The sequence below is a fragment of the Agelaius tricolor genome, unplaced genomic scaffold (assembly GCF_023055355.1).
Source record: "Agelaius tricolor isolate 1412-34295 unplaced genomic scaffold, bAgeTri1.0.p SCAF_3, whole genome shotgun sequence".
Taxonomy (NCBI): domain Eukaryota; kingdom Metazoa; phylum Chordata; class Aves; order Passeriformes; family Icteridae; genus Agelaius; species Agelaius tricolor.
The window spans coordinates 47,520,743-47,545,265 of record NW_027269263.1 but is presented as its reverse complement, the minus strand read 5'-3'; positions in this window follow the sequence as shown (position 1 = coordinate 47,545,265).

Below are 24,523 nucleotides of genomic sequence, written 5' to 3'. Positions count from 1 at the left end.
CTTCTCCTCTCCTCTCCTCTCCTCTCCTCTCCTCTCCTCTCCTCTCCTCTCCTCTCCTCTCCTCTCCTCTCCTCTCCTCTCCTCTCCTCTCCTCTCCTCTCCTCTCTTCTCCTCTCTTCTCTCTCTCTTCTCTTTTCTCTTCTCTTCTCTTCTCTTCTCTTCTCTTCTCTTCTCTTCTCTTCTCTCTTCTCTTCTCTTCTCTTCTCTTCTCATTCTCTTCTCTTCTCTTCTCTTCTCTTCTCTTCTCTTCTCTTCTCTTCTCTTCTCTTCTCTCCTCTCTCTCTCTCCTCTCCTCTCCTCTCCTCTCTCTCCTCTCCTCTCCTCTCCTCTCCTCTCCTCTCCTCTCCTCTCCCCTCCCTTTGCTGGAGAAACCCACATTTTCATTCAAAATATTAAAAAGGAGTGTTAAAACACGTGTCGTCCTGTCACTACTATCATTAGGAATATCATTCAGATACATGATGCAAAACCAAAACCCAAATTCATTAGGAGTCATGCTGAAATCAAATGTGTCAGATGTGTCAAGTTAAAATACTGGTTTTTCTTCAGAGCACCTGCTTATTGCGATGGGTGTTTAATATTGAATGGCCCTTTACATGGAGAAGTGTTAGCACAGGATCTCAAACTTTTGTTTTGGTAATATTAAGATACAAAATAAAAGTAAACCTGCTGTTTTTGTCTACTTCAATTTTGTTTAGCATTTTAGAGCATCAAGAATATTCAAAACCTATTAACAGGTAAATAATTTTTTTTTCATATTTTAAATGAATTCCATTTTTGCACTCTACCTAGTGTTACTTTCATTTCTTTAATGGGGCTGAGGCATTACTTTCCCAATTCATCTGCCTCCAAGAACACAAAAAGACAAGAAAAATGATGACTTTAATGCCCTTTTTTGTCCCTTTCCTAAAAGAGAAGATGTAACCCAATTTGGTTTTCAAAGCTAAGCAAAATGGCAGTGCATGTATAAATTTTCCTCTCAGAAAAAGATCAAAACTTGACAGTTTGACAGGAGCCAGGTGCCATCACAGCCTTGGAAGGGTTGTGTGAGAGACAAAGTCTATTCACATAATCTGATTTTATTATTTTACTTCCTTGTAAGAACCAGTTGAAAAAAGCTGAACTGTTAGATGCACTAAAAAAAGCAGGGTTTAAATCTGCTTTTTCAGACAGCTATCTGTCTGGCCTAGCCATGGAAAAGGCTTAAACACCATGTCTTCTGGCAAAGCAAAGCAAAGGTTTATGGGCTAAAAATCTTATATATTGCTTTCTCCCAGCTTTACCACGTGATTGTGAAATAAACTCCACATCCCCCTACCAACTCTGTCCTTTTGGCAAAACCAGTCTCTGCCTAGGTGATTCTTTAAGTGCCAAAACAGCTATTCTTTGTTAAGTCTGCTGAGGAATGACCTTCTAACCCCACTATGTATCAGAGCAGAGTGATTATTGAGTGTGGGAAGTAAGCAATGATGCACTGAAAGGCAAATTTTGAACATTTTTTATGTATATTTATGTACACACACGCACACATACATACATGCATGAGCACTGAGTCAAATTTGTCTACATTTCCTTCTTACTTGTTTTTGGCTGTCTGATTTGTGATTTGTTTTTTTGTCAGATTTGTGATTTGTTTGATCACAATTTACCTCTCTGTTATGTGGCACTCAACACTACTACTCAACACCCACTGCTACTACTCAACACCTCTTATGAACAAGTGTTTCCAACATATTTATTGAAGGTTGATTCTGTCTTTTCTGCACAGAACCTCTCTGTAAAGAAAGATGCACCACTGGCTGAGTTTTTGACTATATTTTCATCTCTGTGGGAGCCATGGCCATGTTGTAAAAATCTTCTTACTCCAGTTGTAAATCTCTTCCTATGTTCTAGACTAATGGATATGCCTCTAGGGACATTTGGTTATCTTCCATCCTTCTATGGAGCAAAGAAATGAAAGGAGGAAATGAAAATAATATTTCATACTCCTATTTAACTTTTCTATTAATTTATGCTTGGATTATTAAATGTAAAACTGGGAACAGAAAGTACAGCTTTGACCACACTGTCATATCATCCCACTGCCTGGTTACCTGTTAGCAACACAGTAGTTTCCCACAGAGACAGATAAGGCTAAATCCTGAAATGATAAAAGAAGAGTGGGCAGGAGTGAATTATTTAACATCCAATTCCCTCACAGTCTCCAAACACAAGGTAATGTGACTTCCTGGGATGTTTAACTTTTGCTGAACTTTCTATGGAAAGTTCCCCTTACTGCTGGGGACAGTGGTGGTGTGCAGAGCCTCTCCCAGCCTTCTGCAGCCTACCCAGGCACTGAATTTGGCCCTTCACTTTGAGACACACAAGGCACCCACTGTCCTTCATGTCAGCCAAGCAGTGGGCTGTGCCTGCAATTTCACCCCTTCTCCTCCTGCTCTCACTGCTGGTATAGCTGTCATTACAGAGTGGAAAGAGGCATTTTCTGTGCCAGTGAAGAAAATTCTCTCAGTCAGTAACTGCAGAATAAGGCACTGTTTTCAGTGGTGTTGATGATTAAAAGGCTCTTTTTCTCCTGCCTTCTTTTAAAGATAATGTACATCCTGACAGGAAATTTGGACAAACAAAACCAAAATGTATACTTTTAAAAACATCAATCCAAATGCAAACTTCCAGTGCATGCTTAAGCTATGTATTAAAGGCATGCATAGACTTAAACAGTTGGTCATGCAGAGTAAACCCCATTCCTACATATGCAGCAGGCTTTAATAATAGCCCATTTAATGGTAAATAAGAAAGAAAATAAATAAATCTTCCTGGAACAAGCCATTAAGCTGAGATCTACTAAGTCAATTCCAGCCAAAAGCAAGCTGCCATATTCACAGATCTTATTAAACAGCTTTTCCTATGCTGATGTCACATATATCCTTTTTTTTTTCTCTTTTATTTGTGAATTTGGTGACATTCTTCTTACAGCAAGTGAGAGCAAGCGCTGACCTACAACCACAATAGGTATGAACTCCCTGGAACAATTTATCATAATCATCATGCTCCAGTAAACATTGTTGATGATGCTGCACAGAGGAGTTTTCAAATAATGCATATTGAATGGTAGGAATAGTTCACTTCTGGAAAATGAAGAATGCGAAGTTTTTTCCTTAAATGCATGTTTATAATTTTATTCCTATTTTTTTTTCCTTATAGCAAATTGTAGCACATTTAAAATATATGTTTCAATTTTAGCTGGAGTAAGAAGCTAGTTAGATTATGGAAATGAATTTGCATATTATGACTGCTATTATTTTCATAGCTTTAAAATATAAGTATGTTTGAAATCTATTATTCAACTGGGGATAAAAGTACACAAAATGGCAACAGAAGTATGCTGAGATGCCATAGCCCATATAAAAAATAGCAGCTATTTGTCAGTATTCAATGTATCCACAAAATAAATTCACAACTCCTCCTTCTTTTGACAGTACCACATATTGCTACTTCATTGATAGGAAAAATAAACAGAGGCAGACATGTTGGATTCCAGTACATAGAATCAAAATGCCCAAGTTTCCCAATTAAGGAAAGGAATAATTAAACAATATTCCTTCTTAATTATAAAAGCATTTCTGGCAGTCATTCCATTGTAAAGACTTTTAGGATATCAGAACCTCTGTTGTTAGAAAAATAAACTTCTGATATTTGAACAAAATATTATCAGAAAACATAGATTTATTTTATTTTGCTACTAAAACTTCAAAGCTGCCTATCAACTGCGGTAACTGAAGTATAAAAAAATTTAATATACACAAAGACATATGTGACATATGTATAAAAAAGAATTCCTATATCTTAAAGGAAAATGATGAGATCTGAGATTGCTCTTGCCACTCACTATTTGGTATTGGGGTTATGATAGACAGTTGTATGAAAAGTTTTGCTCAGTACTTGATAGATGTCAAAAAATGGCAAAAATATTCTTAATAGAGAGCAAAACAGAGAACATCATTACTTATGTCACTCTATAAAAACTCTCCTTGCTTGATGCTTCTAATAATGACCAAAAGAAAATTCCTCCTTAAAAATTCCTTAGGTTCTGTTTGGGCTTTTTTTCCTCACCACACACCTTCAAATACCAAAATTTTCTTCTCTTAAGAACAGCAATCTTCTCCAAAAAGCACCTCAAAGATGAGGTGAGATGGGATTTTCTTCTATGTTTAGGGAACAAGAAGGAAGACATCTGAGGGACAAAAATAAGAGTCTGAGATTCCTTATTCTGGAAGAGAAACATCCCAAGACCAAGGTCTGTAAAACCAGATCAGACCATGGAGAGCAAAGATGGGAACTGCTCACTTGGCCAACAGGAAGAGCTGCCGGTAGCAAATGAATCACGTCCTACAAACAGATCTGGCCACCATGGCTGCCAAGGCTTAACTGTCTTGTCTAAGTCATCTCTCAAGGCACAGACAATTAGCTCACTTCTGGAAACAGCTGAAGGAGGAAATGGCTGCTCTTTGTGTACTAGCTGAAGCCCTCACGTAGGGAGTAATAGGACACTCGGGTCCTTCATTGCTTTTGCAACACTTGCTGCCTCTTTTCATTGCCACAGCTTGCCTGAAGGTCCTGAGAGCCATTAAGTTGCATGAGTGGTTTTGTGGGTTCTAGTCCAGTGTTTTTCTGCTGTACAGGTTTCTGTCTGCTCAGGAGAGATACCACGGCTAATCTGCTCACACGGGGATTTTTGGAGGTGAACACTTACAGACAGCTCAGTAACAGTATTTCAGACAAATGCAGCCTGTGCAGCACTTAGTGTTGTTTGTGGCAACTCCAAGCTCTATTTAGATTAAAGTCTTTGTGAAAAGGAAGATTATTATCAAGATACTATACCCATATCTAGGATAATTATATATGAAAGTAGGAATACTCTTGTTGAAACATCTCCCATTTAGCTAAATTATTATTAATAGAAGACAGGGAGACTTAATAAGTGGGATTAGCACACATGAGTGGCTACACTAATGAACTGTTAGCATAAATGAAATACTTTGAACTTTCATCATTTGGAACAAATAAGCTTGTTCATCTCCTGAGTGATTTTTGAATATACCAAAAATACCCTTCACCCTTTGATGTGCAAGATAGCTACTTTAACAGGGGAGGGTGGGGAGAGAGGTGGAGGTTTGTATGTGTATGTGTGTGTGTGTTTATCTGTGTGTAGTACAGCAAGCGCCCACACTATTTATTTGTTTTTGAATTTTGTAATCTCCAACTAGATTTCAGACTCCAAAAACAATCAAGAATATGGGAAAAAATATTTGGACAAAACTGCACATTTTTTTCTCCTGTGACCAATGTCACCAGCATGGTATGAGCTGCTTTTGCACTCCAGGTCACTCTGAGGGATGCTGAGCTGGGCAGTCAGTCTTGAGAGGGCCTCCCTATCTTCTGACTGTCCTGAAGTTGGAAGTAGCCTTAAAGGACTTGCTGTGTGTAACAGTGTGAAAAACTCCATAACTAGAATAGGTATGACTGTGAAAAACAGGTCTCTTTTCCCATACTTTTAGAGTACATACTGAAAGCTTCCAATTAAACCAAAGACTGGAATAACATCCGTGGTTTACTCTGTGAACTGCTCAAATCAACTGAAAAGGCACAATTTACATTGTGCAGATATCAGACCTCAGAATATCAGAAAACAGGGTCACATGTTCAATACTTTTTATTAAGATGTAGGTAAGTCTCACCACCAATTTTTGATACTGATGAGCATATTTGTCATGAAATTAATGATTTTTCTTTAACTCAGATCTCGAGGGGCTGGATTAAGTCCAATTGATACAGGCAACAAATGTGCTGTAGCTATAAAACATCTTGGCTTTTTACTGAAAGAACAGTTTCAGATTTTCTTGGTATACACTGTAAATAAATGACTGAATTTGAAATATCTTGCATTCCGTTTCTTTGTACTCAGAGCATTAAATAACTGAGGGTTTTCATCTCACAGCTGTTTTGTCCTCCCCACTTTTCTAGGGCATACATGACTGCTGTACTAGTCAGATGGCAGTGAAGCACTACAGTAACATAAACTGTGATGCCTCAAAATGCAACACTCCTACACCTTTGTAATATAGGTGAGTTCAAATTTAAAACATAATTTTGTAGCATTGGAGTGTGCCTGTCCTACCTTAGGGCCTGCTGCAAATTATTCTGGGAGGCACAAAAATTATTCTTCCTCTGTACAGATGGATTTTCCTGAACTGTACTGTGCAAAATTAAGAGGCCTGGGCTCAAATGCCATTGCCCCTATACATCTTTTCCATAGATGCTAGATAGCTGTTGTAAAATCCAGCAGTCCTTCTGGCATGGGCTTTGTAGTGTTGTAGTGCTTCCTCTAAGTCAAGCCTGGAATCAGAAGGCCTCTGAAAATACATATGACCTTTCTCTTCCTAATATTTCCTACATTATCTACATAACCCCCATACAGCCACTTCATTGTGAGGAATGTTCTCACAACATTCAGGTAGGACAATGACAAGGGTGGGAGCCATGTGGATAAGACAGTCCTTGTCCAGTCCCAGGGTATATCTGGAAAAATGCACCACATGTTTTGGTTATGGGATTGACAGTGCTGTTGCACTGGATTTCCCCCCTCCAAAACTGTCTTCATTTCCATTCAAATAAGAGTTTTGAGTCTTTACAGAGGGAAAATTCAGGCTCAGATTGTATTTATAGATCTTTTATGGGATACAATGAGGATGAAAGCCTGGTGTTTAGCAGAGTCAGTGGTACAATTCCCTTGTTTCTGAGAGTTCATGGTTTAATCTAATCCCCTGTACTTTATAAAATACATTTGTGTGCTACAGGTTAAATTTCTTTAGTACTTGGAGACTCCTGTTGAGCTTTAAAATTGTTAGTAGAATTGGTGCTGCCCTTATGCTTTTAAATGCTGTCACTTCCTTCTGCCTTTGGAGTCCATGTGGAAAACAAATGTTTTTGAAAGGCAAATAGTAGATGCAGAGAAATAATACATAATGAGATATGCTCTTCTTTTTTAACAGTGATAAACAAGGAAGATTAGAAAAAAACTGTGGTGGAATGATTAAAACATGTATCATCAAACATAACCTAACCCTTGCCCCCCTGAAACGGGACTGCTTTTTCTTCACTATCTCTTAAGTACCACAGACAAACAATTCTATCAAGTTTGTTTTGGTTTTTGTTTGTGTTTTTTGTTTGTTTATGGGTTTTTGGTTGTGTGTTTTGTTTGATTTGTTTTTGGTTTTTTGTTTGTTTGGTTTTGTTTTGTTTTAATCTAGAGCCATGCCTCTATTATTGTGTCTTTAGCTATGATTGGATTCTATCTACAAATGACTGGAACTGTATACTGACCTTCCAAAACAATTCTGGAAATCCTCAAAGGAAAAAATAGTCATGAATTGGGTTCATGTGTTAAAACACGGGATTACTGAAACAGATGAGGTCCCTGAAAATGTCTGACTAGCCCAGTACACATCCAGGCTTTGGTGTGTAATTTGTCTGGCCTACATAGTAGCTTCAAGGATATTAAGAAGGATATTCCCTCAAAAAAGGAGCTCTTGAATCAGCATGTTCCCTCTACTGCCTGAGTAGCTTCAAAAAACATATGTGCATCATGTAAGTTTAAAATCTTTAGAAGTTTAGGAAAGAACTAATTCTTAGTGAGTAAAGGAAAGCCTTCTGTAATTTATTTTTATGTCAAGAAGCAGATTTTTCTACTAGTGCAAACTTATTAAAGGCAGTTTTCATCCAAGAATATTCAGTTGTTGGTAATACTTGTGCTGTTTCTCTATACATGAAAGAAGTATTTCAGGATACCTGTGAGATCTGTGCACATTTCAGCAACTGATTCCAAATTGTAATGAGTTTTAGAAAGATTGGAGCAGCTTTTGAGGAATAAAATACCATAGACGGTGATCTTTTTTTGAAAATCTTAGCGTAAAAGTCGTAATCTATAAATTGAAGAGAATTTCACTCCTGTGTGCACAAAGGCATAGAAAAAACCTCCCATGCAGGTACTTAATTCAACTTTCTTTCAGCTGGGTAGTCTGAATAGAATTAGTGAGATGCTTCAGCTGAAAGTTGACAAATGTGTATTTTTTTAAGCCTACTGTCTCACTAAAGGCCAAACTATGCAACCCTTTCTCATGCTAATGAGAAGTTGAAGTCAATGAGATTTGACATGTAAGTGCTCAACAACTTCATAATCTTGTCCTAAATGCTTTTTCTTTGATAGATCTGTCTTGTTGTCTTGCTGTCTCTCTGCCTATTGAAAACAGGTTATCTATAAAACTTTTTCTGATGATACATTGTGAAAAGAGCTCAGTAGGCTTTTGGCCACTTTTTGAAAGCCTGTTAACTGTACATATTAATTTCAATTTGCTCCCAACTTCATTGTAAATATAATTCTATGCTGATATTTCAGCTCCATCTGACAATACTAAGCAGCATAATATCAAGATATCTACAGTGTCCATCAGCATGACTGACACAGATTAGACAATTGTGCTTTTTATCAAAGAGGTTTCTGTCTCTGAAGACACTCTCAGTGCACTGTAAAGCCAAATAAAATGGAAACAATACAGTGGAGTCTACTAAACCCCTGAACAAAAACAAACTAGTGCTTCAACATCTCTTTTGTGTGTTTTGTTTTTTTTTTAAAGAGAGACTAGCTCTTGGATCTCCTTAAGGAGGATAAAAGATTTAGTGGCCAAGGAGAGTCCTTAAATAAGACAGGATCATTCTGGCCTGGATCTAATGTTTTTCCTGCAGTGATATCTTATCTGTGGGTACCTGAGATAATAGCAACTTAAAAAATGAAACTGAGTAAAATTCACACAATTGGATAGCATGGCACTTGTTTACTAGATGAGACTCTTTCCTCTGGGCACAGGGAACCAAGCCTGGCTGTTTCCTGAAGGACAGCTCAGTCTAGCACACAGGACTATGACAGTGAAAAATGAAAGCAATTTCACTGATACAGCCTGGTGCTACTACATATGCATCCCTCCTTACCACGCTGCTCGTGGGCTCATGTTCAGTTAGCAGTGCTGCACCTGTGCACCAGGAGCCTGCAATGGATGTGTTTTATGAACCAAATTATCAGTGAAAAGGCAATCTTTAATTTTACAAGCTACAAATTAAATATATCTGTATTGTATGCTCCTCGCAGAATACTTAATACAGGGACTGAATGGTATTTGTGATATCAGGAAAAGGTTTTTCACCTCAATGAGATTCACTCTTACCTGCAAATGAACTCTGGATTCTTGGCCTCTCTGTTTCTCCCCTTTCTTTGTGCACATAAGAACCAGAAAACCAGCCATGACTGACCTTGGCCCAGGGTCATTGTAGTGCTGGCACTGTCAGTCCTCTGCCACTCTCTTCACTGTATGGAGCAGCAGAAGGGACTCCCTCAGCAGAACAGAGCACAGCATCTCCAGATGTGGCAATTTGTATTTGCTTCAGCAGTGGTCTGCTTGTCACTGAAAAGCAAAGTTAACACCCCTATCTCCAGCTTTGGTACTCTCTCTGTCCTGCTGAAGGATGTGTGGTCAAGCCCTGGGGACACAGAGCCCATAAAGCAAATATTTGAGCATATTGCATCTGCCAGAGGATGAAGTGAGAGGTGAGTAGGGCTGCAGCTGATGCTCAGCAGAATTTCCAGGCTGATGCCATTCCCATGCTGCACATCTGCTGCAGGCTGTAGCTTCTGGGGATGGAGGCACCACAAAGAAACGAGATTTCAGTGTAGGTGAAAAAACAGTCTGGGCTCTGTCTCACCAGTGCCTAAGCTGTGCTTCTTCCAAACCAATATAATGTCCAGCCTTCTCCCAGTCATTCATGTGTTGCACTGCATTTGTACAGACATTGATATATCAGCTACAAAAGAAACATGCATTTAATAGACTGAGATGAAAGTATGGGTGAAAAGCCTTTACAGAAAGGAGAAAAAGTAGTGTGAGCCATGATGGTTTCTTCTTTTAAAACAGACATATCTTTCTACCAGTTCACACACAAAAGACTAAATCATGCTATTTTTTTTCCTCAAAATAAACAAGAAATTACTTCTATTAACTCTGCAGCAGGTGCTTTTTTTTGTGCATCTGTTGCTGCAGTTTTAAAGCTCCCTTACGTCACTAAATGTGTTGAAGTTTAGCCTTACTGGCTCACTAGGGAGGGCAAAACCTCAGCAGGTGAAAGCCACCTGCATAGCAGAGCATACTTTCATTCTGTGCTCCATCCCATATCCTGAGAAGTCCTGTTTTCCTTATCCTTTTCCCTTGGAGAGTATCAGAAGACTTCTGTTGGTCTTCAAGGCAATGTATCTGTATTCTATATATGTATTTCAAATAAGAACCTGATTAATTAATTTAATAACATATTAATTTGCACTGAAGTAGCTTCAGGATGCTACTACTGAAATAAGTAGATTTATTCCACATAAACACTATCCGATCTGGCTGCATACTTTTATTCAAAGAGTGTCACGTGTGGAAAAGCTGGGGTAATTTCCAAACACTTGTAAGAGTCCAATGCCATTCTTGGATACCATATAGTCTGTGCAAACAGTTGATACGAAAATAATGAATTTAAGGAAAAAAGAGCTATTTTTGTTTCGAAACAGCATAAATCTAAGGGGCTTCAAATCAGTAATATTCCAGCAGTTAGAGAAGAAAATAAATCTCTAGTTCCTATTTTTCCTTTCAGGATGCAGAGAATGCAAGACAGCTCTCTCTAAAGCATTTTATTGAAGCCATGGAGCACAGTTAGCAGCAAGGCACTGGCTGTAGCTGTGGGATACCAAATCCACACAGTCTGCTCTGCATCCTAGACCTATATCTTCTACTTCTGTTAGAAAGAGCCACCCACCAGGCTACTCTCCTGGACAGAGCTGAGATAGAACCTCCCAGGGGCAGAGGCAAAACTGAATGCTTCTTTTCCAAGGATGAAGTGCTGGACTGCTCCTCCTCAGGAAACAGCACAGTAAATTGGCTTGCTGCTCCTGCAGGGAAGGACCAGTGAGGACAGGAGATGCCAGCTGCTACCTCTTCTTCCCCAGCCACTGCCCCGCCACTGCCCCCATACCCTGGCTGCTTTCTGAGAAGCAGAAGCAAACTTGGCTTCTTAGAGACAGAAAAGGAACCAGTGGAGTTCTGTTCATGTACTACCCTGGTAATTACCTGTTGCAGAAAGCTGTTTACATGTCCTTTTCCTGAGCTCATTCCAAGGTGAAATATTCTCTGTTTTGACCAGAAACTCCGTTTTAAACTTGGAAATCTTTCCAAAGTGTATCCATAACAAGACAAGGTATTGTTAGACTGACAACTTTTAGTTTTTCTTTGGATGTCAGAAGAAACTCCTATACAGCACTGAGACTCATCTTTACAAGAAAAAAACCCCAAACTTTATGGGCTTTTCTGAAATTTTGATTATGTCAAGAGATTTGAAGATCTGAAATAGGACAACCTGAATGTCCTGAGCATTGAATAATATCTCTAATTGTTGAATATTTGATTCCTCCTGAATTTAGGATCAATGGTAACTTTCTTGATAGCTCAATAGAAAACATCAGAGTCAAAAGCAGAGTCAAATCATGAGTATCTTTATTAGATTACAAAAATAAAACTTGCCTCATCATTTCACCAGCTACAGATCATCAGTTGTATTTCATTTGCCATATTTTTTTTGAACTGCCTTTAACAAAATGCTTCAGACTTTTGACTTGTCTTCGTAGAAATGAGAATAATTGAAAAAAAATGTATGTGAGTCATTAGAGAAATAGTGCCAGTCCAAGGGATTGCCCCCAGAAAGTGAACTTTGGTGGTATACCATATTTATATATTAATTTAGCAACTCAACGTTTGCATATAGCCCAGTTTGGGCTATTCCAATGAATTATGTTGCACAATAACTTCAGACATCTCTACTAATCCTACAGAACATCAAAAGCAATGCTGGCTGCTATTCAACACTGGGTTCAGTGCCATGACAACAGATGGAATTCATGACTGAGGAGTAAAAAAACACACTTCCATCCCCCTGTCACTTTTTGTAAGAATCCCTAAAGAGAAAATTATGCAAACTTCTCAAAACTGAATGTAGAACAGGAATGCCTGTGACCGTGTGCTATCTGCATTTACACAAAACCACTTATTTTTGAAACAGAATGGAAGTGGTAAAAGTAGATATGGAAGTCTTATTTAAATTCTTGCAAAGGACAAAGAGGAGGAGGAGGGAGAATGGGCTGGATTTCTCTTCCTCTGAGTTCATGGAGAGCAGACTGAAATTCATAATATTATGGTCACAGTCAGATGACATGAGAATGATTTTTTATGTTGCTAAATGAATGTTCCTATGTTTTGTGAAGAGATCATTTTGAGACATTTTATCTAAATCTGTATGTTTTGCAGAACAATTTAATTTGTCAATATTGTGATAACTGTAGATTGAACATTTTGGGCATTACTGTCCTGTAGTTAAGAAAACAATAAATGAAAACCTGAAAGTGCTTGTTGGTTTACATTATCCATGAATAAGAAAACTGTTGAGATGTATGGAAATTGTAAATGTAAAGGAAAAGAGATCTTTCACTTATTTTTGTTGACGATTTTTTTTTAAATCTAGTCAACATCCCACAGATATGGTGATGAGTCAGATGTGTCTACCAGGCAACTACTAAAGACCACTACTACTTCAAAAGACCAGGAAGTCAAACGTACCAAGTTTAGAAGAAAAAATAACCATACTGATGCTCGAAAAGGTCAAGTAACAATAGGCTCAGTGTTACAGGTAGAAGTGAGAATTCTGGGAAGTGAGATGAAAGTAACAGAAGAAAATGTACTCTAAAGACTGGATGCAACAATGAATTTTTCAAAGATTTGCTGAGGCGTTTACATGATCAGATAATACAAGTGCAGCAGAATATAAAATAGAAATGGTAATTCTTTAAAGATACCCTCTGGCTACTTATCCCTATGTCTAATAGAAGGACAGTGCTCCATAAATAGATTTTCAGAATTGTCTTCACATTTTTCTAGGCAGTAAAAATGTGCTGTCCATCAGAACCATCTGTAGTACAGAACAGAAGCATGAGCGATTTTTTCCTGCAAAACTCACCATATGGTTCTGCATTCATTTTATTTTGGAATGCTTGTTTAGTACCCTGGTGATTGGGTGCTGCAGGAAAAAAAGGAATGTTTTAACATTTCCTCACCTAGCTACAAGGTCTGTAGCAAACTTGCAGTGGTTTGCCATTGAAAGAGTGCATAAGGAGCAAAATATATGACTTGCTTGACTAAATATATTATGCCTATATTGTTGACCTTTGAAGAAGTTTGACTCAAGGTGCTCTTGTTTTGTGGCCTTTTCTATGATACTGAGGATTTTCTTTAATTTCTTTTTTTTACATATGGTGAAAGCAAAAGGCTGAAGCCTTTGATAATAGCTGCAAATTTGTTTATTTTATTTTTTGACTTGTTCTTTAATTTATTGCAGGAGTTATGACTCTGAAGTACCACAGTATTTTTTTTTCTGGAATACCTGATTATTGTGTCTCGCCCTTTGGTCTGACCTATGATAAAGAACAAGCACAGTTATGAAAGACTTCTCTGCTCAAGCAGTGTGATTAGATGCTCAGCTGTGCATAGTTGCCTTTAAGGGCATTCAGTTGCAGATTTTAGATTAGAGAGGCATTTTAAAAATATGGTCAGGAGTACGCATCAGTTATGCATCAGGCTTGTTTTGGGGTCCCAGTTCTTATACTAAAAAAACATTTATTTGGCCTTTAGTAAGACTCCTTCAGCTGATGTTTTACATAAAATTTAATGTATGACTTAATCAGCCTTGTTAAAACTCACCCTCAGCTGACTGGAGACAGAAATTAATAATGATAGACTAGTAGACAGAGTTATGTCTTTATAAGGCTAAGGAGGATTTTAATGTGCTCATTAAAAAAGAAATTCACTAACAAAGTTAACATTGTCATACAATTGAAAAATTCCTAATTTTGTGATGCACAATGGGGCATCCAATTTAGGAAGGGTCAGTGAGTTTCAGAGGTCCCTTTCCTCCTTTCTGGAATGAATACTTTCTTTGGAAACCTACCTTTTGAGGAGAGGGTGGAAGGCAGCAAGACCTTTTGAGATGACAATGAGATCAAAAAAGAAGGAGTGATTATTCAAATCCCTCAGAGAAATAAAAGCCTGAAGTAAGAAGAACTGAACCCAAAAAGGACCAGGCAGGGCGGGTAGCGGGCAAAGGGGAATGAGAAGCAGAAACTGAATGCAGAGGGCAAGGCCTGAATGGGAAGCAGTGAAAGAATTAGGAGTTGAAAAGGGAAGGAGGAGGGGAAATTAGGGCTGAAGAAGAGAAGAAAGCAGTGAGAGGCACATCATGGTGAATGAAGCAGAGATGGAAAGTTTATTCTTCTCAGCCTGTAGCAGTTCTTTTGAATACTTTATATGATGGGTCTATTTTGCTAAAGAACAGCTTAATTGTGTTGCTTCTCCTGAAGTCAGATTTATTAAATTTTCCATTTTTGCATCTGTTGTCAGAGTGGGCCACACTGGTGAGTGGCAGGTACTGTAAAGTTTCAGATGGCCATGAGACAGCACATCCAGTCCTCCACTTGGTTGCTTAGATACACCAATGAATTGTATTAGGAATTTTTCACCTCACATTTACACTCCCCTCTGCTTCAACTATTGCATTTCAGATAATAACATGAGCAGACTCCAGGCATGCAAAAAATAAATTCTTTTTTTTTTACGAAGAAAGCTGCCTATAGCACAGCTGCCATAACAGCAAGCATTAGATCAAGTAGTTTTTCTCATAATTTTTCTAAAATTATTCTTTTGCAACCTCTGTACTTAATATCCTAATTAATTTAACTTTAAATAAACTTCCAACTCTTAAAAATATCATTGCACTTATTAGCCAAAGAAAAACCTAGATTTATCCTATAGTAATTTTCTTCAGGTTTTAAGAATAATAGTCCAGCTGTAAGTGCAGTTTCCCTTTCAGTACTGGGATGTAATAACACAGAAATCAGTGTCATCTCCAGGCATGGGCTGTAGCTTTGAAAGAGTCAGCACACAGAAGCCTTGTGGAGAGTTATCTCCTTTTGTGTCATTTAGCCTGTTTCATAATTTGGCTCACATAGAGTCTCTTTTTGGCTGCTTAAAGATCTGGGAGAGTTTCATGGGTCCTAGACATAAATGGAGTCTAACCTGCTTTGAGAAAGAAAATAAGGCAAAGCAGATGTCAAAGAGTGAGAGGGAGAGGAAGAGGATGATGAGGACAAGAACAAGGAATATGATGAGGATAAGGATAAAGATGTGAACAAGGAAGAGGAAAAGAAAGAGAGAGAAAGAGAGGGAAAGAGAAAGAGAGGAAGAGAGAAGGAGCTGGGTATTAAACAATGAAGTTTAGCTAAGAAAAGTTACAGGAAAGATGATGGTTTCCTTAGCAGTGAAAAACCTGTTTTACAAATATTTAAATGTATTTTAAAGGTTTAAATATTTTATTTCATCCCATGAATTAAAAAAAAAAATCATTTCAGAAATAAAAAAAAATGCACAAATCTGTCTGTATTCTTATTTTTTTATTTATGAAGAACCACAAATGCATGACACTACACTTAAACAAATTAGACATAGATGCTAAATAAATCGAGTATATAACTGTGGAAACAATGAGATATAGTGAAGTGTCTGATTAAGTGCAGTCTCTGTAAGAATAAAATAATTTGAGCATCCTGTTACAATGGTAAGAAAGAAGTTAACAAATAATGGTTATTAAAAAAGAAGAACTGATTTACTGTAGGAAGAGCTACAGAAATAAAATATCCCACTAAGAAAGTAAGCCACTAACTCTTATTTTAAATCGGAATAAAATATATTTTGCCATAGACAGGAGTACATTCTCATGTGTCCCGTACAGTTTTGGTTAGGTTTGGTTTTCTTTTTTCTCCAAATTTAATTAAACTGCTAGAGGTTCTGTTGTACATTCAAATTCTACACAGAAATATTGAGAAACTTGTGCAGGGACTCTGTCTCAGAGTCCTGAAAAGAATAGAAGATGGCTACATCTGCAGTGCTTCTGATTTCAGTTATAGCAAAGTGCAGCTATCAGGGTTTCATAAGGGAAAGTGTGATTCAAAACACACCAAAGATTAGCATCTGCAGACTTTCTCCTCCCTTTTAAAGGAGGTGACCTACATTTTAATAGCATTTCCAAAGAAATAAATGAGTTTCTATTAATTGCCCTTCTCTCCCCATATGAATGCTGTACTCGGTGCTTGAATGTTTCTGTGTGTTCATGAACCCTGAAATGGAGAAATCTGACAGGGAGTCTAAACTGAGTGTTAACCACTTTTTCTTAACAGCTTACTTTGACATATGCTTAGATGAAGCCATTACTCTCAGAAGAAAGTAAAAAAGATCTTTGTCCAGGCATTTCAGTAAGTCTTCCCCCCATCTTTTTTTTCAGCAGGGTGTCTTTATTGTTTGTAGACATTAATAAAGAAGACATGTTTGTAGACATTAATTGGTAGTAGACATTAATTAATGATAACTAATATTTTCCTCCAAAGGAAAAAAAATCTCCTAAGTAGAATTCCTCATGACAAAATCGTTGTATTCCAAAGAATTATGCATGTGCCAGGTATAAGACTGCTGAGCAGTCACTCTGCAGTGGCATCAACCACCCTTGAGATGTATTAATTGGATCTCACCAGTCCCTGAAGGTGAGACACAATGAGGTGCCTTCTGTTTCTTCTGGCTAAAATATGTAGACAAAAGACTTTGATACTGTACTCAGTATCTTGATATTTGGGGTCTTTCCTGAGCTAGGGAGCAGTTTAAAAGGCCCAGCTTAGAGACATTCAGTAAAGGATAATGACTCAGAGATTCCACACCCCATCATGTCATATTTAATGTTTGACCAAGCACTGGCTGAGTGTCAGTAGTTGACACACGTCCTGAAATAACAGGGAAAAGAAACTTGAGTTTGATTATGCCACAAAGAAAAGGATGCAATCTAAGTTGAAACACCTAATGTTTACCCCAGGATCAGAGAACACATCCTCACTAATACAACTGCTTGACTGACAAGTGAAGACCTGAGCAGCTGATGCAACCTCTGTGTAAATCCCAACTCTCAGAGTGATTATTGTCCTCCAGTCACTTCTTGGTTCTTGGAAGGAGTCGTCTGTAACTTCAAAGGATGCAAGGCTGATATCCTACATTGGCCACTGACAGGTAGGTGAAGGACATTAAAGACATGTCTCTGTTTAGCCTGCTTGTCCTTCCTGCTTCTATGACAAAGAAGAACATCGTGATCTACAGTAGACCTGGACTTAAAGAAACGTACACCAAACAGGATTCTGATTCTCCAGTTGAGCTAGAAGTTGCCTTTAACTTGAAGAAACTTTCTAATATTGTGCAACAATTTCTATAATTTGATTGCATAAACCTGCTTACTAAGGCTTGATTGTAAAGTCTTTGGAAAATCCAGTTTTACTACTTGAGAGGGTGCACATAAGTGTCAGCATTTGGAAAGACGTGCTTAAGCTCTGTGTGGAGTTGTTAAAGAGACTTGACTCAAAACATATGGTTAAGAACTGAAGAGTAGGTTTATTTAGGTAGGTATATTTATCTAAACAGTGGAAATTTGCAAACTCAAAGGAATACATATGAGGACAATAAAGATTTGGGAGAGAAAAAATTGAAGCAAAATTTAAACAGTCATTCAAACAGAAGGGATGTAAGAGAAAGAAAAGCTTCAGAGAAATGAAAAGCTATTTTCATCCCCATTATATAAGATAGACAACTACATGTGACAAAATAAAAGTGAAGTTTTTTTTAATAATGTACTCCTGATAGGGTCACCATGTGAATAAGGTATGTAGCAAGTAATACAGTCTGTCTTTCCTGAGTGACTTTCATAAAATCCATATTCAGCAACTCTTGCTTTCTAGCAAACAATGGGACATTCAGCTTATACGTGAGGGGAAAGGGCATTCCAGTGAAAAAGGAGGGCACAGAATGGGAAAGAGGAGCAATATTGGCACAAAAGAGGCAAAGAATGCCAATTCAGAAGGCGAGTGTGAAAGTAAAATCTGCTTCCATGCCTGCTACAGCATATATTACACAACTGGCACTTACTTGGCAAATCATCCACTCAGGCCCTAAACTTGGCAGCACCACAGGGATAACCTCTATGTGAGGAAGGACTGTTCCTCAACAATATCTCTAAAATGTTTGGCACCAAAGTACTTTTTTTTTTTTTTTTTTTAAGAAAGCAAGTATTTCTTTCACTTCATATTTCACTTGAAAACAAGAATTTTATTTTGGCTGCAAGGAGACATCCTGTCAGTGACTTTTGGTATATTCTTCATATGGTACTTCAGACTAATTAATATTGTGTACAAATGCCATTGCACAACCATCCCATTTTGTAGAAGTTCCCATGTTAGAGAGCAATGGGTGTATTCAGAGACTTGCTCATTTTAAATGATCTCCTTGTTAATTATTTGAGGAATTATGACAGAGTGCTTGGGGCTGCAGTGCCCTGGTAGAAAGTCTGCAGATGGAAAAATGAAAAGCACTCATAATAATGGTCAAAATAACGGTCAAACTGAAATGTATTTTTTTCCACTGACATACTATCTTCTGCACAGTAGCAAAATAAAGATTTGGGGCATTAATAAGAGGAATAGTCTTTTTTATCTTTAGCAAAGTAAATCTATTCACTTTAATGGTTGGCTGCAGGTTATATACTTAAATTACATAGTCATGTAGAAAATCAGTGGCCAATTCTACAAACGTGGAGTGAATGCTATAAATTTGTTCAAGAAAAGTTAGGAACATGTCCAAAACATCACAGGTTATAGCTTTTGGATAATTGCTTTAAAGAGGAATGGGGTCACATGACTCCTAGAATGAGATAATGTGTTTCTAATCACACTACAAATATGAAAAATCAGTCTTCTGGATAAGAACCTAAGACTCTCAAAGAAAGCAGGAGTTAATTTTTTACTGTGGTTGGAATTATGATTGCTAGAAAGAAAAATATATGTTAGTCTTCCAATTTGCAAAGAAACATGAAAGTGAACAGAGGCAAAGATGTTTATTATGATGCAGATTAAATTAATTCCTACAGACTTGATTTTGATTTACATTTAGTCTTTAAGGAATAACTAGTTTTTCAGTGAAGTTAAATAATAGGATGTCTTCTTGCTGTGAGCAACAAATTAAAAGTCTTTAAATTAAAAGAATTAAAGTCACGTAGAAGTACACGTAGGCATTGTTAGCTATTTACACTCTATTCAGTACCTCCCACAGAAAGCCTGCTCAGGTGGAACATGGACATTACTTTTAAATAGTGTAGGTGTAAATGCTATCATGAGCTTTAGAGGATATAATCATTCTGAGAATTATCCTTGCTAGGAAAGATTGCAGCAGTGAAGTAGTAGATCTTTGTAGGTAAACATTTTAAGAAGCCTTCTCAATAGTGTTTTCCCATATGCATCCCCATACTTAGTAGCAGATGGCGTAAAATGGCATCACATGTTGATCTCTCTCTTTTTCTCTTTCAATTCCACTGTCACTCATTTTGATGAATAGAGGGTCACAGCCAAAATAACACACACATGACTAATGCCTGAGGCCCAGATGGGGAAACAAGACTCATTTCAGGTCTGAAGTTGACCATTTTAATGATGGTAGGAAGAGACAGGAACTACACCTGATCAGATGGGACAGGCAGCTGACTTTCACTCCTTCCTGACCTGTAATGGACAGGTATTTGGTCTTGACAGGACCTTTGCCTTGTCTCTTCCTATGCCTCCATGCTCTGAGGCTGCAACATGTTCTGTATTGGGTGCTGGCACTCCCAGAGTGCTTATGCTAGCCTTGAATGTTCATCACAACTACCCTGGGTACAGATTTCCTGAAGGACTTCACACAATAATAATTTGATTCCATTATGTTCAAAAAAGAACACCTCACTTCAGGAGACCATGAATCATATAGGTGAAAGTATCTTTCAGAGGATGAGCAACACCTTAGAGAAAATGGGCCAAAAGACCAAAATGAAGGAAACCTTAAGCTCCTGAGATTGTTGGGTGAAGATTTTCTTTGTAGTTGTTGGAAGGATTTTTAGCAACTCTTCCTCAATTTTTCTGCCTTGGAACTGAGATCACAAGGAGATACAGGATCTTCACATTTAAATTATTTCTTCTTCCACTGCCATATAATGCCATGGATTCAACAGCAGGAAATTGTAAATTCCCCTTTCCTGTCTAGCATACTGTAAGCCCTGCTTGTATCTGAGATCTTGGGGTGTCTGCTCCCTTGTGCTAGCACAAACACTACTTGCTGAGTAAATCAGAGAGTTTTCTCTCTCATAGCTATATTGCTGTGGTTTATATCTTGCACAAAGGTCTCAAAGTAGAAGATTTGTCTCCTTTACCCAAAATAATCACATTCAGCTTTTGGATTACAACTGAGATGGCAGCTTCACGGCCTAATAGTCACAGCAAACAAAAATTCAGCAAAGATTTTTGATTAAGAGACATCAGCAGCAACTGTGGATCTGTGAACACCAGGGTCACTTAAAGTTCTTGGAATCCTTCATTTATAGTGATTTCTGTGTCTTGCCACTGTGCTATCTGAGTGGCTCAGAAAACTCCCATGAGCAAAGCAAAGAATGGTCCCAGTTGTGCAAGAAGAATAAGAGAAAGCTGAGAGAAGTGGCAGTCACGCAGAGCACTTGCAGAACAGCCAAGATCACAATCCATGCTTCCTCCCCTTTATGAGTTTCCCATCCTTCCTTCCTTTTACTAGACTGTTGGCCAAATAAATATGTGCCTTCTATCCAAAGGTCTTTCTCCTGGTTTTATCATCGTGATCAAGCTAATTGGGAGCAGGAGGGTAAATGAGGCATAGCTGATGTGCATGGCATGATGCCCAGCTGACGCTACTATTAAGCTGATGCCGGAAAAGTTAGGAAACCATAGCCTGGCATTGAATAATAGGCCTATTGCAACTCAAGTGTGGGGCAGAGAGAGATTTTCCTGCAGCTGGCACCATGTCTACAAGTGGTGTACAAGAGAAAGTAATGAATGACTTGGCTCTTTATTTTTCCTAGGTTCAAATCATCACAGTTCATCAGGCAGCCATGAGTCTGACTGATGACTCCATGTAGAAAGCAACTATCATTTCCCTTAAGAGTAACAGATGAAAAATAAATTGCAGTTATAATCTCTCATTTAATGGGTTATGTTGGCAATTTAATGGACTGTACTTAATAACTGATTTAACTTCCAGTTCTCTGTTTTTATATCTGATATGAATACCTATAAATTAAACATTGCTTGTGATGAAGGTTAACAGTTAACAGCTGACATCATAAACCAAGTATACTGGAGACAAACAAAACTTTCATTTCAGAATGATTTCGCTCCATCAGAACAAGGTACTGGCATCTTGCTCAGCACTTTTTCCTTTAAATCCCATTTGCCCAAAGGGGAGCATCTGTTAAGATCACTGCTGCCACATGGAAGCCTTTTCCCATATGTACTACATACAAAATGAAATGGGGACATACATTTTTTCAACACAAATGAAATGTGTTTTTTAAGCAAAAGAGAAAAACAGCTATGTAAAATTCAAACTCTGCTGGTAAAATTGGGTGAAACCTGCCTTTATCCCCATCTCTAGTTTGGTTATCTAAATATGCTGAGAGGCTTTGAGTACCTGGCTTTGGAAGGACAAGGTTGAGTTTCTTCAATTAGATACTCAAATCACCAAAGATTTTTATGAAATTTCAGAGCTATTTCTGAGTATGCTACTGCTTGGTTGGTGATGTTTATGACTTACAGGAAGGTTGTGGGTAATTAAAGGCTTTATAGAGCAGTAACTATTAAAAACCAATTATTTACTATTGATTAGCATATTATGATGGGGCTAATTAAGCAGAGGAACAACTTATTCAGTGTTTCAATGGATTTGCCTTTGATGAGAATTTTCTTGAAGATAAACTGCTTTTCTAAAAGTTTTGGGAACATTCAGATAGAAAATCATAGCTAAAAATCTCCTTTTGTAAGGGGTTGTGTTTTAATTACCATAGTGCTTCCTTGGGTTTTTTTTGGTCTATGGTGCTAAAAATGTAATAGGTTTTATGTACTTATAAAAGAATCTAATGCAATGTTTATTTGGGTCGAGCAACACTCTGGTAAAATGCTGTTCTTTACTATTTGATCTGCATGTAGCTCCCTTTCCCCCTCACCACAAGTAGGTGCAGCCAGGAGGGACTGAAGAGTGGAGGTTGAGATCTGACTCCAGGCTCCTTTGCTCTACTGCTTGTTGTGTGCCACACCTAAACCACCTCCTAATCACAGAGCTATATATAGGGAACTTTCAAATTAAGTACAGAACTGGCTTTAAAAAGTTATTTTCTTGACATAAGAGCACAGTAGATATCTTAAGAGGGATGGAGGGGCAAAGGACAGAAACATGACCAAGAGAGATGAGAGGTTCTTGTGGGTTAAAAGAGTCATGACCAGGAAAATACTCCTATGACCCTGCAGCACTCCACTGCAGTGTCTAGCAGGAGTGATTAACCCATGTTCAGAACTCTAAGAAGAATTATAGCTGCATGGGCCTTCCCAACATCATGATATTTTTTCTATTCCAGGGCTTTTATGAGGGTTTGCTATTCCTCAGTCCCTTGCAGCAGCTGCTGCTGCTGTTGTGGATTTGCAGCTGCTGTTTCTGTGTGGGCTTTGCTGCCATATGGCACCATAATTCCCACTTACCACAGCTCTGCCCACTCTTCTAATATCCACAGTGTTATTGACTAGTACATCACTTTGTTCTTTGAAGAGAATGTTATGTGTTCTGGCTGTTAATCATGAATCCAGTGGTTTTATTCCACAGACCTGAAGGCTTAATTAAAGTGATGCAAGTTTTTTTTAATCAATCATCCCTCATTCTCTGCAGTAGATGGGAAATATTCCTCTTTACACCCATCCTTACCTGGACTGCGAAGCTCTTATCAGTGGGCAAAAAGATGTCACCAAATGTGCAATCTCTGAAAAGTGCAAATATTTGATTTCAATCTTTGAAAAGTGAAAATCTTTTCAGTTTTCAATAAAGCATATCCTAGAGAAATATCAGAGATCGTTTGTTTAACTGTGCTGGGAAGGTTCATTCAATATGATGTGCCATGAAATCAAATAGGCTGGAGGTCACCTGGGCTCATCTTTCAGTCTGTCTTTTTTTCTGTCGAAAACCTGTGATGTCAGGGTGTTGTGGGCAGGTGGATGGGTTGATCTGACTCTCAGCTTTCAAGCTTTTCTTGAAAAGCTTGAAAGCACCTGGAGTAGCAGTCACTCAGGGATGAGAATGAAATAAAGGGGAATTTGATTTTTTTTCCTCTCATTCTTCTACCTTTTGTTATTGTTCCTTGCTATGTTTGCTCCGTGTACAAAAATAGCAATGAGCTGTAATGATCTCTCATTTCTCCTGCCAATATCCTCCATTAACAACACAACTGGATCAGACACATGGGTACAGGCTTTTGGCTGTCAATAGAAAGTAACACTTCTCAACCTCATGTAGCTATGTTCTTTTCTAGAACAAGAGAGAATTTACTGTGTAGATACAATGATATCCATTAGAAAAATGTAGCCTATTGTTAGACTAGAAAATTTCTTGTGTTTGTTTAATCCTGTACTGTAAACTATTCACCAGGCAGCAAAAACACAACTAAGCAGGGAGCAACCTGTCTGAAGGGTGTGGGATTGAACAGTTAAACTTTTAGATCCAGAGTTGCAAGTTGTCAGCTGATAGCATCTTTGCTTTCTGCTTTGTTGCAATGTGAAGTGCCCCATACAGAAAATGGGGATGGCATATGAATAATAAATATTGCAGAGAAACAGTTGGAGTTTTTCAGGGTGCCAGTGTTCCTCTCTGTAAAATGCTTCCCTGTAATTTACTAGGTGTCTCTGATTAAAGTGGAGACAGTGTATACAATTACACCTAACAAAGCAATACCTCCAAACAAAAAGGGTCATTGTGTTGCCTGGAAACTGGTAGTCTGTCTAAAAGTGAGCACCTGCACTTGCAGACCAGTGTTAATTTGTCCTGCTTTTGGGCAGGAGCAGACATGGAATTCAACTCAAGAGCAAGACACTTGTTTGTCATCAGGAGGAACCCTGCCATAGCAGTGAGGGTGTCCTCACTCCACAGGGAGCATGGACAGAGCTCCATGTTCTGTGAGTACTGGATAGAGTAAATGGCATTTTTCTGCACACCATGAGGCTGCAGTGTGGGAGTAAATCCCCAAATCTCTATATGTAGGAGCCATACGTGCCCCTGATCCATTCTGGATAAAACATGGTTGTTGTGATGTGGATTCTGTTCCTCTCAACGTGGGCATAGCAGCAAATTCAGGCACTGAGCATGAGGCAAGGGTTTAGCTTGAGGAT